At 39.0% G+C, this 12251-nt stretch overlaps 1 long non-coding RNA gene across 1 annotated transcript in view; it reads left to right on the plus strand.

The window, feature by feature from the left end:
* The window catches only part of LOC139357050 (uncharacterized), a 57905-nt gene that overhangs the window by 39126 nt on the left and 6528 nt on the right, over window positions 1-12251 (plus strand). The window contains exon 2 of the long non-coding RNA XR_011609644.1: window positions 783-955. This is a non-coding gene — a long non-coding RNA (uncharacterized lncRNA). The remainder of the gene's footprint in view (window positions 1-782; window positions 956-12251) is intronic.

Raw genomic sequence — 12251 nt, forward strand, 5'->3', positions numbered from 1 at the left:
CCCAGGCCTGGGGACTGGCATCTCTTGGTCAGGGAGAGCCTTGGTGGATTCCCTTACTGGTACCCCCCGCATCTACACATACTTCTGGACGGGATGGAGTTTCTTGGGCCTAACAACTTTCTGTGTCTGAGTTTGTCTTTAGGTTTCTCCAGCCAGCCTCACGCCTCTTGGTAAGGGAGAGTCTCTGGGCCTCAGGTCCATGGACCTTTGGGATAAAAGAAGCTTCCTTGCTGCTTGCTGTGCTGGGTTCCCCTTGTTGGTCCTGCTTGTCTGCTCTGGTCGCTATGGCAAGCAAAGGTAGAAGAGTGTCGAGTGCTGGACATGACTACAGTCACCAGGCTTTGAGACAGGCTATTTATAGAACAAAATGAATGGAGACATAAGTGTAAACCTGAAATAAGAATCTTTTCAGACTCACATAAGTGAAGCAGCTCATCAAACCTGGGAGTGACAGCATGTCCAGAATTTTTCTTTATGCCTCATGATTTGTGTGTGCGTGAATGGGATTTGTGGGTGAAAATTTTCCTGATAAAATAGGAGAGGATCTGATGGCTCTGTATCCACAGTGAAATGCAGCCTTACGATTGAACTACTTCTTTGTCTTCCTAGAAGACACACAGAACAACAGCAGCAACTGTGCTTCATTCTGGTTTGGTGACTTTTTTTATTCCTAGTTCCATCCCTAGCTACTTCAACACAATTCAAGTAAACAAAAGCATTTTGAGCAACTACTATGTAGAAAGGCTACGATAATGAATAAGATAAGATTTCTCTCCTCATAGGCATTAAAGGCAGCAAGGGAGGCAGAAGGACCATTGGCCACAGCCTGTGGTATGACTGGGACATGAGAGTGCTGAGCAGAAGAGAGGCAGTTCACCTGGGTGCTGGGCAGGCTTCCTGGAGGAGGTGGCCTGGAAAATGCACTTCTGGAGGATAATATGACTTTAAATCAGAGGTAAGGAAAGATATGAAGTTATTGGCATTACAGATCAAGTAATGGAAAATGTTATAGATACGGAAGCTTGGAGGCACATTCAAGCAACAGGGATTGCTGTGGTGTGACACTGAGCTGGGTCTAGGTTTTCAGTCTTCAGTAAGAACCACCCGAGACGCTACTATAACCACAAGGGTTCAGGTTCCTAGCTATGTCTAAAGGATGAAGTGAGAGTAAAGGGGAGTGGAGTGTGAGGCAAGGGCAGTGGTGAAGCTTGATAGGATCAGGTGGAGTTTGAATCTATTCTCTATGTAATTGTGGAATCACTGGTACTTTTGGAACTAGATAGAAGTTGATTGCTTTAGCGTAGACAGCAGGTTATAAGAGCCATCAATAGGGCTCTATCACCGAGGGTAATAAGGAAGGAAAGACCAGCACAGAGGTCAAAATGAAAAGACTTTAATTCTAGACTCCTGAGATCTGAAATTGGCCCTGCCACTAACTCATCACGTGGCCTTGGACAAGGCATTTAGCCTCTGCTTCTCAAGAATCTCAACTGTCAAATGAGGATTATAGCAGACCAGGGCCTTTTGTGCTCCTCAGAATCTGTATACTTTTCTTCTGTAATTTGGAGACTTTCAAATATGTGGCTCATGTTTGAAGGCAGAACCAGATGTCCCTGCAGCCTGTCCCCTAGCAACTAAGTGTGGGCTTGTGACCCAGGCTTGACCCACCAAGGTACCACTTGGGTCTGTGAATTTTACAGGAATGAAGCAAGCCTGAAAGATCTGAGAAATCCCTTATGGCAACAGCGAGTGGAGAGGCCAGCAGAGGCTGTGGTTTGGGGAAGACTGGATCAATGAAGTTTGCAAAGTTCAGTGGCACTGACTTCAGATGTCCAGTGGGGCATATATTCTGGGCCATGGCCTAAATCCTTTCATTGCCTCTGGGCCCACCTGAGCTCCAGCTTCTCTGCCCTTACCACTGATTTAGTGAGGAGCCACTCAGTAGCCTTCCTTTCCTTCTTGATTGGGTATAGTCAGTCATTTACTCTTGCTTGCCAGAACTAAGGACTCTGACTAATGCAGAATACGAATGAGAAAAATGTATTATTCATGAAGTCATGTTATATACTGTGGGCAATTTTCTGTAAGCTAAAGAGGTATTAAGCTTCTGAATTTTGGACATTTAGAATAAGAGTGATTTATTTAATTTTAAGAAAAGGAAACTTGGGGAGAGTTGCTGGGGAGTTTGACAAAATTGGTTTCAGGTGTCCTAAGTTTGAAGTACCACTGGGACAACCATTTAGGCAGATGGAAAAATTGACGTATTAATCAGGATGGATCAGGCTGTGCTGGAATAATACATAAACCTCCATGTCAGGAACAACAAAAGTTGATTTCTTGCCCATGGCATACTGTGCTGGAATAACAAATAAACTTCATGTCAGGAACAACAAAAGTTGATTTCTTGCCCATGGCACGAGGGAAAAGTAGAGTATGGACAACACTGAACCATGCGCCCCCAAAAGGTGAAGCCTAACTCTCCACTCTCTAGGTGTGGGTACAGCGACTTCCCAGACAACATGAAAATGGGCAGTCACTTTACAGTGAAGGCTCCTGACAGACACGGATGATCCCTGTTGACATCCACAGTGATAGGCCATGTTGATAGTCTGATCTTGACATGATATGGTGTGATGAGAATGGCACCTCACCTCCCCAAAACACATTACCCCAGGCTAATCATGAGAAAATTATCAGGCAAATCCCAACATGGGGACTTTCCATAAAACACCTAACCAGTAATTCTCAAAAATGAAGAAAAGTCATTCAAATGTAGTCATTTTTGTGACAAGAACACTTGACATAAGAGCACCCTTTTAGCAAATGCTGAAGTATATAACACAGTATTGTAAACTACAGGCACCATGCTGAACGGCAGATCTCTAGGACTTGTTCATCTTGCATGACTGAAATGTTGGACCACCACCACCACTGCCTCACTACCACCTCGCCATTTCCTTCTCCCTCCAGCCCTGGCAACCACCATTCAAAACAATAACAATGATAGGGCAAGGCACAGTGGCTCATGCCTGTAATCCCAGCACTTCGGGAGGCCGAAGCAGGTGGATCACCTGAGGTCAGGAGTTTGAGACCAGCCTGACCAACATGGTGAAACTCCGTCTCCACTGAAAATACAAAATTAGCCAGGCATGATGGCACACACCTATAATCCCAGCTACTTGGGAGGCTGAGGCAGGAGCATCACTTGAACTCAGGAGGCGGAAGTTGCAGCGAGCCAAGATTGAGCCATTGCACTACAGCCTGGGCAACAAGAGTGAAACTCTGTCTCTAATAATAATAATAATAATAATAATAATAATAATAAATAAAGAGGGAAACTTTGGGAGGTGATGGGTATGTTTAGGGCATCGATTGTGTTAATGGTTTCATGTGCATTCACTTATCTCCAAATTCATCTGTCATATACATTAAATATGTACAGCTTTTTGCATGTCATTCATACCTCGATAAAGTGGTTTTAAAAAAAAGAAAACTCTGAGAAACTGTCACAACCAGGAAGAGCCTAAGGAGACAGTGACTAAATGTGATCCTAGATAAGACCTTGGAACAGAAAAAATACGTTAGGTAAGATTTAAGGAAATCGAATAAAGTATGGACTTTAGTTAATAATAATATGCCAATAGTGTTTCATTAACTGTGACCAGTACCACATTTATGTAAGATGTTAGCAAGAGGGGTTCCTGGGTATGGGGTATATGGTTAACTCTCTGTACCATCTTCACCATGTTTTTAATAAATCTAACACTATTTTAAAGTTTTTTAAAATGTACTTTTTAAAAACCTGGGTTTTCCCAGGAGATGGTGGTTGCAGTGAGCTGAGATCGTGCCACCGCACTCCAGCCTGGGCAGCTGAGCGAGACTCCATCTCAAAAAACAAACAAACAAACAAAAACTGGGTTTTAAATACTTTGGCCTACTAGTGAAACATGGCACCTTTGCTCACATAACTTTAGACAGAATTAGTCACATGGTCCCACCTAACCTAACAGCAGGGGGCTGGGAAGTGTCCCTCTGTGTAACTGCAGGAAAGGAGACCTGGAAATGGGTGGAGCTTGCAGACAAGATCAGTGCAAAAGAGTCATTTGCAGAAAGGGGTCGACAGGATGGGCATGCTCACCAAGGTACAAGCATACAACCATGTGAGATGAAGGACAAGAGAGCCTTGGGGCTTTGGAGCATGATTGCAGAAGCTCACCAGTGGGAAATCTCAAGGGGTGATCATAGACAGTCAATAAGAAATAAGGAACCAGGTCCAGGAAGCTCACGAAATGAAAGTGAGCGGGGATCAGGACAAAGAAGAGGCAGGTAACAAATATTAGCAAACAGAAGACCATGGGTCCCCTTGGAAAACGTATTTCAGCAGACAGCAGTGTGCTGGTGCCATTTTCAGTAAGGTGGAGGGGCACATGAGAGGACAGTGGATAAATATAGTTAAGTTTAAACAAATAGTAACGAGAGGTGAGGGAAAGTAAAGCAGCCAAAAGTGAAAGACACTAGAGTACTTCATGTGTGAGGTTTAAAAAGTTAATCTTGGAGAAAAAACAACAACAACAACACTGTGATTATTTCTGTTTAAAATGGCAATTGTATTCTTGACCTCACCTCTTCTAATTTCCCTTTTAAGGTACATTTCAAGAGTAAAAACTGGATTGGCAGAGTAAGATGGCAGAATAGAAGCCCACTCTATTTGTTCCCCTACTAGAACACCAAATTCTAATAACTATATGCACACAGAAAAGCACCATCACAGGAACCAGAAATCAAGAGAGGAGAGGGAAGAATAAAGAGGACTTTGTCATGCAACTTGGGGATACCAGGTCAGCTACAGTAGGGTAGAGCACCGAGTCACGAGGCCTCCTTTCTAGGCCCTAGCTCCCCGGATAACATTTCTAGACATCTTGAGCCAAAAGGGCAGCAGGTGCTGCCTTGAAGGGAAGGACCCTCTCCTGATAAGATTCATTACCTGCTGACTAAAGAGCTCCTGGGCACTGAATAACAAGCAGCAACACCCAGGGAGCACTGGGAACCTTGGGCTCTGAAATGTGCTGACTACAGGTGTGACTCAGCACATTCCTACCTGTGGCGGCTGCCTCCAAAGATTTCTTCTATTTGAGAAAAGCAGAGGAAAAGGCAAAGGAGACTGTCTTCACCCTAGGTACCAGCTCAGCCACAGTGGGGTAGAACAACAAGCAGGTTCTTGGGGTCCCCAAGTCCAGGCCTAGGCTCTGGGAAAGCATTTCTGGACCTGCTCTGGGCCAGAGGGGAGCCCACTGCCCTGAAAGGCAGAAAATGCAAGTAACACTGCCCAGGCCTGGCAGCATTCACCACAAGCTGACAGAAGAGCTCTTGGGCTTCAAGCGAACATCAGTGGTGGCCTGGTTTAACCCCCTCAACAGGGAGACGGGCCTCTGCCTGTGGAAAAAGGGAGGGACAAGCAGGAAGGAGTTTGTACTGTGGTTTGAGTGCCAGCCCAGCTGCATTAGAATAGAACATCAGGTACATTGCTAAGGTTTTTTACTGTAATCCCTGGCTCCAAGATAGCACTCTGAACAGAGCGGCCTTGCCACCCTAATGGGAAGGGCCTTGGGCAAGGCTCAATGCTGTGTTGGCTTCAGGTCTGACCCAGCACAGTCCCAGTGCTGGTGGCCACATGGGTGCTTGCGTCACTTCATAGCCAGCTCAGGGTGGCTCAGCACAGAGAGACAGACTCCTTATGTTTGTGAGAAAGTAAGGAAAAAGAATAAGATTATCTTCCTAGTAATCCAGACGATTCTTCCAGACCTTATCCAAGACCATCAAAGTGGTACCTCTATGAGTCTGCAAATGCCACAGCTTTATTGGGATTGGGGCCCAAGTCCCTTCAAATACCTAAGATGCCTTCCCAAGAAGGACAGACATAAACAATCCTAGACTGTAAAGACTACAATAAATACTTAACTCTTCAATGCCCAGGCACTGAAGAACATCTATAGGCATCAACGCCATCCAGGAAAACATGCCTCACCCAATGAGGTAAGTAAGGCACCAGGCACCAATCCTGCAAAAACAAAGATATATTACTGTTCAGACAGAGAATTCAAAATAGCTATTTCGGGGAAACTCAAAGAAATTCAAGATAACACAGAGAAGGAATTCAGAATTCTATCAGATAAATTTAACAAGGAAATTGCAATAATTAAAAATAAGCAGAAATTCTAGAGTTGAAAAATGCAACTAACACTGAAGAACATGTCAGAGTCTCTTAATAGCAGAATTGATCAAGCAGAAGAAAGAATTAGTGAGCTTGAAGACAGGCTATTTGAAAATACACAGAGGAGACTAAAGAAAAGAGAGTAAAAAATAATGAACCATGCCTACAAGTAGAAAATAGCCTCAAAAGGGCAAATCTAAGAGTTAATGGCCTTAAAGAAGAGATAAAGAAAGAGATAGAATGTTAATTAAAAGTGATAACAACAGAGAACCTCCCAAACCTAGAAAATGATATCAACATTTCAGTACAAAGTTATAGAACACCAAGCAGATTTAACCCAAAGAAAGTTACCTCAAGGTATTTAATAATCAAACTCCTGGCCAGGTGTGGTGGCTCACGCCTGTAATGCCAGCACTTTGGGAGGCCGAGGTGGGTGGATCACGAGGTCAGGAGATTGAGACCATCCTGGCTAACATAGTGAAACCCTGTCTCTACTAAAAATACAAAAAATTAGCCAGGCGTGGTGGCGGGCACCTGTAGTCTCAGCTATTCGGGAGGCTGAGGCAGGAGAATGGCGTGAACCCGGGACGCAGAGCTTACAGTGAGCCAAGATTGTGCCACTGCACTCCAGCCTGGGCAACAGAATGAGACTTCATCTCAAAAAATAAAAAAAAAAAAAAAAAAGAAAAAACATAATCAAACTCCTAAAGGTCAAGGATAAAGAAGCGATCCTAAAAGCAGCAAGCGAAAAGAAAAAAATAACATAAAATGGCGCTCTAACACATCTGACAGCAGACTTTTCAGGGGCACAACATATTTATAGTGCTGAAGGAAAAAAAACCCAAAAAACTTCTACCCTAGAATAGTATATCTGGTAAAAATAGCTTTTAAGCATGAAGGAGAAATAAAGACCTTCCCAGACAAACAAAAGCTGAAGGGTTTTTATCAACACAAGACCTGTCCTACAAGAAATGCTAGAGGAATTTCTTCAGTCTGAAAGAAAAGGATGTCCATGAGCATGAAGAAATCATCTGACTGTACAAAACTCACTGTTAATAGTAAGCACACAGAAAAACACAGAATAGTATAACACTAATTGTGGTGTGTAAAATTCTCTTGACTTAACTAAAAAGACTAAATGATGAACCAATTAAAAGTAATAACTACAGCAACTTTTCACGAAATATACAGTGTAATAAGACGTAAAGAGAAACAACAAAAAGGTAAAAAGCAGGGGGATGAAGTTAAAGTGTAGAGTTTTTACTAGTTTTCTTTTTGTATACTTGTTTGCTTGTTTATGCAATCAGTGTTAAGTTGTCATCAGTTTAAAATAGCAGGTTATACAATAATATATACAATGGGTTATAAGACAGTACTGGATAAACTAAGAGTCATCAGTTTAAAATAATTGATCATAAGATAGTATTTGCAAGCCTCATGGTAATCTCAAATTGAAAAACATGCAATGGATGCACAAAACTAAAAAGCAGGAAATTAAAAGCATACCACTAGAGAAAATCATCTTCACTCAAAGGAAAACAAGAAAGAAGGAAAGAAGAAAAAGACTGCAAAAAAAAAAAAAAAAAAAAAAAAAGAAAAAGAAAGAAAGAAAAAAACACACAAAAAAACAGAAAACAAGTAAAGTGGCAGTAGTAAGTCCCTACTAATCAATGATAATATTGAATATATATGAACTAAATTCTCCAATTAAAAGACATAGAGTGGTTGAATAGATTTCTTAAAAAAGATCAAATGATCTATTGCCTACAAGAAACACACTTCACCTACAAACATACACACAGACTGAAAACAAAGGGATGGAAAAAGATATTCCATGCCAATGGAAACCAAAAGAGAGAAGGAGTAGCTATTCTAACATCAGACAAAATGGATATCAAGACAAAAACTGTAAGAAGAGATAAAGAAGGTAATTATATAACGATAAAGAGGTCAATTCAGCAAGAAGATATAACAATTGTAAATATGTATATTTATTTATTTACATAACATATATATTTATTTACTTAACGCTGAAGCATCCAGATATAAAAGCAAATATTATTAGAGCTAAAAAGAGATAGGTTCCAATGTAGTAATAGCTGGAGACCTCAACACCCCACTTTCAGCATTGGACAGATCTCCCAGACAGAAAATCAACAAAGAAACATCAGACTTAATCTTCACTATAGAACAAATGAACCTAATACATATTAACAGAACATTTCATCCAAAAGCTGCAGAATACTGACTTTTCTCCTCAGCATATGGATCATTCTTATGTTGAGGACAGCTCATGTTAGGACACAATACGAGTCTTAAAATATTCAAAATTTGAAATAATACCAAGTGTCTTCTCTGACCACAATGAAATAAAACTATAAATCAATACAAGAGGAATTTTGGAAACTATACAAATGCATGGAAATTAAACAATATTCTCCTGTATGACCAGTGGTGATATAGAGAAATTAAGAAGGAAATTGAAAAATCTCTTGAAACAAATGTTAATGGAAACACAGAATACCAAAATCTAGTGGATACAGCAAAAGCAGTGCTAAGAGGAAAATTTATAGCCATAAGTGCCTACCTCAAAAATGAAGAAAACCTTCAAATAAATAACTTAGTGATGCATCTTAAAGAACTGGAAAAGCAAGAGAAAATTGAACCCAAAATTAGTACAAGAAAAGAAATAATAAAGATCAAGGAGAAACAAATGAATTTGAAGTGAAGAAAATACAAAAGATCAACAAAAGAGATAGCTGTTTTTCCAAAAAGACAAATGAAATTGACAGACCTTTAGTGACACTAGGAAAAGGAGGAAATTTGAATAAATGAAATCAGAGATGACAAAGGAGATACTATAACTCATACCTCAGAAATCCAAATGACCATTAGTGGCTAACAGAAGCAATTGTATGTCAATAAATTGGAAATCTAGAAGAAATAAATAAATTTATTGATTTCCTTCATACATACAACCTACCAAGATTGAAACATAAGGAAATTCCAAACCTTAACAGACCCATAATAAGTAACAAGATGATAGCCAGATAGCCATAATAATTAAAAAACTCCTAGTAAAAAAAGTCCAAGAGGCAGTAACTTTATTGCTGAATTCTATTAAACATTTAAAGATGAACTAATACCAATCCTAATGAAACTGTTCCAAGAAATAGAAGAGAGAATATTTCCAAAACTATTCTACAAGGCCAGTATTATCTGATAGCAAAACCAGATAAAGACACATCAAAAGAAGAAAACTACAGATCAGTATCTCTGAAGAATATTGATGCAAAAATTCTCAACAATACCAGCAAACTGAATTCAACAACACATTTAAAAGATCATACCCCAGGAAGGCATGGATGGTTCAACATATGCAAATCAATCAAGGGGATACATCATATCAGCAGAATGAAGAACAAAAACCTTATGATCATTTCAATTGATGCTGAAAAAGCATTTGATAAAGTTCAACATTCTTTCATGATAAAAACCCTCAAAAACTTGAGTATAAAAGAACATACCTCAACATAATAAAAGTTATATATGACAGACCCACAGCTGGTATAGTATCAAATGGGGAAAAACTAAAAGCCCTCTCTCTTAGATTTGGAACACAACAGGGATGCCCACTTTCATGACTGTACTTCAATGTAGTACTAAAAGTTTTCACTAGAACAATCAGACAAGAAAAAGAAATAAGGACATCCAAATTGGAAAGGAAGCCAAATTATCCTGTTTGCAGATAATATGATCTTGTATGTGGAAAAATCTAAAGACTCCACCAGGAAACTATTAGAACTAATAAACAAATTTAGCCAAGTTGTAGGATACAAAACTAATATAAAAATTACTAGCATTTCTATATGACAACAGTGAACAATCTGAAAAAGAAACTTAAAAAATGAAATCCCCTCTAAAATAGTCACATATACAATTAAATCCCTAGGAGTTAACTAAATAAGTGAATGACCTTTATAATGAAAACTATACAACACTAGTGAAATAAATTAGAGAGGACTCCAAAAATGGTAAGTTATTCCATGTTCATAGATTGGAAGAATCAATATTGTTAAAATGTCCATATTACCCCCCAAAAATCTACAGATTCAATGCAAATCCTTTCAAAATACCAATGCCATTCTTCACAGAAATACATAAAAAAATCTTAAAATTTATATGAAATCACAAAAGACCCAGAATATTCAAAGCTATCCTAAGCAAAAAGAACAAAACTGGAGACATTGCATTGCCTGACTTCATATTATACTACAGAGCTATAGTAACCAAAACAGCATATTACACTCATTAAAAACAGACGCATAGACCAATGGAAGAGAACAGAGAACCCAGAAACAAATCCATTCACCTACAGTGAACTCATTTTTGACAAAGGTGCCAAGAACATACATTGGTGAAAAGACGTTCTCTTTAATAAATGGTGTTGGGAAATTTGGTTATCCATATGTAGAAGAATGAAACTTAATTCCTATCTCACACTTTATACAAAAGTCAAATCAAAATGGATTAAAGACTTAAGTTTAATACCTCAAACTATAAAACTATTAAAAGACAATACTGGAAACTCTTTAGGACATTGGCCTGGGCAAAAATTTCTTGAGTCATACCCCACAAGCACAGGCAACCAAAGCAAAAACGGACGAACGAGATCACATCAAGTTAAAAAGCCTCTGCACAGCAAAGGAAACAATCAACGAAGTGAAGAGATAACCACAGAATGAGAAAAAATATTTGCAAACTACCCATATGACAAGGGATTAATGACCAGAATATGTAAGAAGCTCAAACAGCCCTATAGGAAAAAAATCTAATAATCTGATTTTTCAAATGAGCAAAATATTTGAATATACATTTCTCAAAAGAAGACACACAAATGGCAAACAGGTATACGAAAAGGTTCTCAACATCACTGATTATAAGAGAAATGCAAATCAAAACTACGACGAGATATCATCTCACCCAAGTTAAAATAGCTTTTATTCAAAAGTCAGGCAGTAAGAAATGCTGGTGAGAAAGTGGAGAAAAGGGAACCCTCATACACTGTTGGTGGGAACGTAAATTAGTATGCCCACAACGAAGGACAGTTTGGAGTTTCCTAAAAAATACAAAAAACTAAAAATAGGGTAATCCCACTGCTGGGTATATACCAGAAATAAAGAAAATCAGTGTATCAAAGAGATTTCTGCTCCCTTGTGTTTGTGGCAGCTCTGTTCACAATAGCCAAGATTTGGAAGCAACCTAGATGTCCATCAACCAATGAAAGGATAAAGCAAATGTGGTACTTATACACAATGGAGTACTATTCAGCCATAAAAAAATAATGAGATCTTGTCATTTGCAACAACATGGATGGAACTGGAGGTCATTATGGTAAGTGAAATAAGTCAGGAACAGAAAGACAATCACCACATGCTCTCACTTATTTGTGGGATCTAAAAATCAAAGCAATTGAACTCCTGGAAATATAGAATAGAAGGATGATTACCAGAGGCTGGGAAGGGTAGTAGGGGGAAGAGGGAAGGTGGAGATTAATGGTTACAAAAACAATTAGAAAGAATGAATGAGACCTAGTATTTGATAGCACAACAGAGGCACTATAGTGAATAATAATTTGTTCATTTAAAAATGACTAAATATAGTTGTACTATTTAAAACACAAAGGATAAATGCTTGAGGAAAGGGATACCCATTTTCCATAATGTAATTATCATGCATTGCATGCCTGTACCAAAATATCTCATGTACCCCATAAATATATATACCTACTGTGTGCCCACAAAAATTTTTTTAAAAACTTATTTTTTTTAAAAAAAGTTAAATAGTAAGAACTAGTCTGGACTTTTTAAAAATACAATCCCAAGAGGACAGGCAAAGAAAGCAAAAATAGACAAGTGGAATTGCGTCAAACTAAAAAGTTTCTAGATAGCAAAGAAAACAATCAACCGAGTGAAGAGGCAACTTACAGATTTGCAAACTGTATGGTATTAGTATCCACAATATATAAGGAACTCATACA

This window comes from Macaca nemestrina, chromosome 11 (genome assembly GCF_043159975.1).
Source record: "Macaca nemestrina isolate mMacNem1 chromosome 11, mMacNem.hap1, whole genome shotgun sequence".
NCBI classification, from domain to species: Eukaryota; Metazoa; Chordata; class Mammalia; order Primates; family Cercopithecidae; genus Macaca; species Macaca nemestrina.